Here is a 6,901-nt window from a genome sequence, read left to right as displayed (position 1 = left end):
TATCTATGATCAGTGTTAATGCAAAATTACAATTTGCTTTGAGGAGTTACCTCTTGGCCTGACAAAAAATGGTGCAGAAGATTTACCAAGACATTTTCTATTATCATATTCAACCAGCGTAATGGTGTAATAATCGATCATAGTTCCCGATATATTAGTTCAAACCTTGCACTTAAAGGAGCCTTGTTCAAATCATGAAAAGTATGGAACCATATTGCAAAATATATGGTAAATTAACAAAGAAAAAGTGGATCTCCCCTGATGGAGTGCCACATCAGAATTGTGAGAAGTTGGGGGTGAGTTGTGGTCGTCCCACCAGGGCACATGCTCATGGGATGTGGTAGCACATCCTCGTAGTGGTGCATTGTAACTATGTAGCACACATAGAAGAATTAACACGCTACCTAATCCTAGTCCAATGTCATCCCCTCCATATACTCAGCAAGGGAGGAAATGGAAACAGTTGAACCAGTCGGAGCATACAAGCCCAAACTTTGTTCACGTTGCTAGCGGCGAAAGGCATCTAAGCCCCATTTCGCAGGTTTAAGGTCTTTTCCTCTGGGAAATTTCTTATATTTCTCATTGTTGGTGTCTTTTCATGGCTTAACAACTTCAACTTAAGGGGATAGGCAAAAGTCTCGCCCCTAGGTTTGGGCATGTTCACTCCTCTACATCTTTTCAGGGGGAGGACCTTTAGAGCTCCTCCTAAGACATTTGACCCTCTTGGCCTGACAAAAAATGGTGCAAAAGATTTACTAATAAATTTTCTATTATCATATTCAACCAGCATAATAGTGTAATAATTGATCGCAGTTCCTGATATATTAATTCGAACCTTGCACTTAAAGGAGCCTTCCTCAAATCATGAAAATTATGGAACCATATTGCAAAATATATGGTAAATTAACAGAAAAAATGTGGATCTCCCCTGATGGAGTGTCACATCATAATTGTGAGAAGTTAGGGGTGAGTTGTGGTCGTCCCACCAAGCCACATGCTCATGAGACGTGGTAGCACATCCTCGTAGTGGTGTGTTGTAACTATGAAGCACACATGGAAGAATTAACATGGTGCCTAATCCTAGTCCACTGTCAACCCCTCCATACACTCAGCAAGGGAGGAAACGGAAACAGTTGCGCTAGCCGAAGCATACAAGCCCAATCTTTTTTCACATTGCTAGCGGCAAAAGGCATTTGAGCCCCTTTTCGCAGGTTTAAGGTCTTTTCCCCTAGGAAATTTCTTATATTTCTCATTGTTGGTGCTTTTGCATGGCTTAACAACTTCAACTCAAGGAGATAGGCAACAGTCTTGCCCCTGGGTTTGGGCATGTTCACTCCTCTACATCTTTTCGCGGGGGGGGGGGGCCTTTAGAGCTCCTCCTAAGATAATCGACCCTCCTTGGCACCTCTGCTCATGTCCCAAGACACCCTGGGCCCTGCGACCCCTAGTCTGCGACACTTGCCACTCTGGTTGACTCTCCAATTTTGTTTCAGCAACAAAGCATGTTGTGCTAACATGCCCAAGTTGGCTGAGGTGTGCTTTATTACCATAATCATAGGTGCACTAAGGCCGAACTGACAACTGAAATCTTTGTGGGCAGATTCAGGGAGCTTACCCCCAACCAATATAAGATGAACTGACTCAGGTGGAAAGGGAATTAGCTGACAAAAGACACACCCTTACTGATTCTGAAGTGTTGGCTAAGGGGGCTGAGTGGTGGTTACCTAATGTTGGTCACACCCGAGGAAGATACAACTAATATGTACATTGTTAATATCTACTAGAACCTCAAGTTTTTCCTTAGAAAGGCTTTAATTGACATAAATGCAACCAAATAGGACATTCTTCTCTCCCTAAATCGTATGCAAAAACAAATAATAACCATGATTGAAGGCTTGGACACATCGAAAGGCACATGTACATCCCTCCTAAACAAGGTTGCTCTCCTAGCAGCAACAAGGAGCCCATCCAAGTGGAAGTCACCGACTCTGGTCAATTCTCCTAACGGTCTTTTCTATTAGTTTGTTTCTCCATATGCATCAATTTGTATGTTTTAGTTTATTAAAACCCCTAGAGTCCCAGCTACCTTCCTTAGACTGCTAGATCCGGATGATATTTTACTAAAGCTCTTTTCAAAATGCTCAAATTTTGCATGTATCAGCTCAAACAATGTTATCATGCAATACAAAAACATGACTCGATCCAGATGTGTATTTGAAACAATGATAAAATTCTAATGTTCAACTAATCTCTCACATGCAAGAACACAAAAACATTTTCACCATTCATGCGACATCTATCCAATGAGCACTACAACCACAATGAACGGCGTTATCGACCTGAAATGTAGGTATTATGAACTCACAAAAATAGAGAGCTTAAACTTACCATTCCAAGAAATATATATTGGATTTGTCGTGCTAGGAGGTAACTTCACGAATTGAATTTTTTATTGCATTAGCCATATCATGAATTTATACATGAGTGGAAATACTCTTGGGATTCCAATTCCAAGGTCTTTTGGTTTTCTCAAATGCATAACTGAAAATATTTACAACAATCTTTTTGTATTAGGTGTCAACATTCCCCCTAATTTGAATGGGATGTTGGTGAGTCCAAGCATCATTTTGAATCTTTCAAATTTTTCTCTTCCAAGCGTTTTGGTGAAGATGTCTGCAATCTGCTCATTTGTGGAACAATGGCATAGGTGGATTGTCTTGGCCTCAACATGATGTCGAATCAGATGGTATTTTGTATTGATGTGTTTCATTCGATCTTGGAACTTTGGGTTCTTGACCAACTTTATTGCATAAGCGTTTTCAATTAAAAAAGGAGTTGAATGAACTTGTTTCTCCTGCAAATCTTCCAGAATTTTCCTAAGCCACATAATTTCCTTCGTTGTTTTAGTTGTTGCCACATATTTAAGCCTTAGTTGTGGAATCTACTAGAACTCATTATTTGTGTGACCTTAAGGAGACCGCTCCTGATCCAAGACTCATAACATAACCTGAAGTAGATACCCCAGTTTCTTTATCTCCATCGAAGTTTGAATCAGAGTATCCAATCAAGTTACACCTGTGTATACTTAAGTCCAAAGTTTTGAGTTCCCTTCAGGTACTTTAGAACTTTTATTGCAGAAGACCAATGACCGTCACAAGGCTTTTTCATAAACCTGGAGAGGATTCTAACAACAAATGAAATTTTTGGTCTGGTAGTAGTCGAGTAGTTGAGACTTCCTACGATTTGTCTATGCTTCATTGCATCTTCATATTCTTTTCCTTCAGTGGATGTGATATTTAAGTTCTATTCCATTGGAGTAGTCAAAAGATTGCACTCAGTGATGCCAAACTTCTTCAACATATCTCCAATGTACTTCTTCTGAGAGAGGAATATAAACTTCAGATGTTGAGTTACTTCAATACCAAGATAGTAGTGAACATAGCCCAAATTTTTTATTTCAAAACCTTTCCTCGACTCCTTTATGGATGCAATATAGTTCTCATGGTTCCCTGTCATCAAAAGATCATCTACATACACCACAAGATATACCACTGTTTTTCCAACTTTCTTGACAAACAAAGTTGCAATGTCAAGATCATAATGTTTGAAGTTGAGTTTCAGAAGATGCTCAGCTAACTTCTCGTACCATGCTCGCGGTGCTTTCTCGAGGCTATACAAGGATTTTACAAGCTTGCATAATTTGTATCCCTGACCCTTCACAACAAATCCTCCTAGTTGGGACATAAAAACATTCTCTTTCAGATCTCTGTGATTCAAGAAAGCATTGTTTACATCCATTTGATGGACTTTCCAGCCGTTCTGTCTGGATGGTAGCCCATTTTGTTGTGGGGCCAAACGTCTCTTCATAGTCGACCCCTCCCTTTTGTGCAAAACCTTTTGCCACAAGCCTGACTTTGTGCTTGTCAAGTAAGCCATCTACTTTATACGTGTTTTTGAAGACTCACTTGCAATGAATTAGTTTGGTTCCCAATGGAGGATCAACCAGTTTCCAAGTGCCATTCTTTATCAAAACATCATATTCGTTTTGCATTGCTTCTTTCCATTCATCATGAGAAACAATGTCTTTGAAGGAAGTTGGTTCGAAATCTATAGACAAATTCAATTCACAATCATAAAAAACATCCATATCAACAAGTGAATCAGAATCGTCAACATCACCTACATTTTGTTTGGTTGAGCTTCTTGTTCTTGTTTTTCCAACCTCATCAGGACAAACACTTTCAAGTGTCTTTGTCATCCATTTTGGAGGACCTTTCTGAACAAGTGTCTTTGTCATCCATTTTGGAAGACCTCTTTGAAATGGTTGTTCTTTGAGATTGGGTTAAATCAATATTTAGTCTCTCCATTTTATCAATAAAACATTCATAATATTGTTTAGTCACTCTTTTTATAAACAAATATATCAATAAAACATGAATTAGATTTTAATCAGATTAAATAATATATCGATAAAACATGAACTAGATTTTAATCATATTAAAATTAATATGATTAAAAAAACAATTTTTGTAATAATTATTATCCACAAACAAACAATAAATTCTTAATATTGTTGTACCCAGAATGTTCACTTTCACGATAAGTTTTTACATAATTAGAATTATAAAAACTTTCTATCAAATTACATTCATACACGGGATAAATGGATAAATGTTAACATTCCCAATAAATTAGAATAATAAAATAAAATATGCATGACACGTTTATAATAATAAAAGAAAATGTAGAGCATATTTTATAATATTGTTTTATTATATTTAAAATTTACTTTAAAAAAATATACATTTTTAGTTTTAAGAGAAAATAAAAAAGGCCTTCTAACACTTTATTTTTCATTAATTAACCAATCAAACTGCAATAAGTTCTTATAATAATAAAAAGATGTATTAATAATAAAAAGATGTATGTACATCATATTGTATGATATTGTTTCATTATATTTCTAATTTATTATAAAAAATATATATGTGTCTTTTATTTTCCCTATATGTATAACATATTTTATGATAATGAAACCTATATGTATAACATATTTTATGATATTGTTTCATTATGTTTATAATTTATTATAAAATATATATATACATATACAAATCCATAAAGTTGTTTTCATAATTTTTTAATTAAATAAAAAATACAAATCAAAGTAACTTTGATTCTATATTCAAGTCAATTTATATATTTAAATCTTATCATTTATAATAATATTAGATAGGCAAATTTAAAAAAAAAAAAAAAAAAAACTGATCAAATTAGCCTTTTTTTTATATTGAATCATATTATCATCTTATCTGATGAAAGTTACATAATTATAATTAAAAATATTTCCTATAGAATTACAAGCATACACTGGATAAATGGATAAATATTAACATTCACAATAAATTAAAATAATTAAATAAAATATGCATGAGCCATTTATAACATTAGATCTAAGACTTTTGTGATTCATAATGTATACATAATTATAATTAAAAATATTGTCTATAGAATTACAAGCATACACTCGATAAATGGATAAATATTAACATTCACAAAAAATTAAAATAATAAAATAAAATATGCATGAGCCGTTTATAATATTAGATCTAAGACTTTTGTGATCCATAATGTAGAAAACAGTTGTCCTTTATTCTTAAGGAAAAATAAATAAAATAAAATTGCTTGTTCTAATTGGTTTGAATTCAACTTATTTCACTACTGGTTATTATGGTTTTTTCATAAAACTTTCATAATTTTTTAACTAAATAAAAATACAAATCAAATTCTTTGCTTCTATATTTAAGTAGTATCATTTACAATAATATTAGATAAATAAATTTAATTAAACAAAAATCTAATCAAATTAGCTTTTTTGTATATTTGAATCGTATTATCATCTTATCTAATGAAAGTTTACATTTTTCTTTGAGAAAAATATTTGTGTCATATCATTTTTTTCATAATAAAAGAAAATGTAGAGCATATTTTATGATATTGTTTCATTATATTTTAAATTTATTATAAAAAAATATATATACATCCTTTAATTTTAAGAGAATAAATAATGGCGTGTAACAATTTATTTTTCATCAATTAACCAATCAAGCTGCAATGAGTTCTTATAATAATAAAAAAATATATGTATAATATATTTTATGATACTGTTGGGCTATATTTATAATTTAATATATATATATATATATATATATATCTTTTATTTTCCCTATATGTATAGATATATGTATAACATATTTTATGATACTGTTTGGCTATATTTATAATTTATTATAAAAATATATATATAAATCTTTTATTTTCCCTATACATATTTTATGATACTTTTTCATTATATTTATAATTTTTTATAAAAATATATATAAATCCTTTATTTTTCAGGGGAAAAAAAAAAAAATATATATATATATATATATATATATATATGCTTGTTCTACTTGGTTTGAACTCAACTTATTTCACTACTCATTATTATAGTTTTTCATAAATTTTTCATAAATTTTTAATTAAATAAAAATACAAATCAAATTAACTTTGATTTTATATTCAAGTCAATTCCTATATTTAAGTTGTATCATTTATAATAATATTAGATAGACAAATTTAATTAAACAAAAAAAACTGATCAAATTAGCTTTTTTTATATTTGAATCATTTTATCTAATGAAATTAGTTTTTTTTTTATATATTTGAATCATATTATCATCTTATCTAATGAAAGTCACGATTTTTCTTCTGAAAAAAATATTTGTCATATCATTTTTTTCGACTGTGGTTCTTTTTCAACTGTGGTTCACCATCATGGTTCACGATCATTGAATGGTCGCTACATCCACAGGTAATAAGAGCAAATCAACTCGAATGGATTTACCAATGGCTTATC

This window comes from Pinus tabuliformis, chromosome 8 (genome assembly GCF_031772625.1).
Source record: "Pinus tabuliformis cultivar Carrire ecotype Pingquan chromosome 8, CPIR1, whole genome shotgun sequence".
Taxonomy (NCBI): Eukaryota; Viridiplantae; Streptophyta; class Pinopsida; order Pinales; family Pinaceae; genus Pinus; species Pinus tabuliformis.
The sequence above is the reverse complement of the archived record's forward strand: the minus strand, read 5'-3'. Positions refer to the sequence as shown.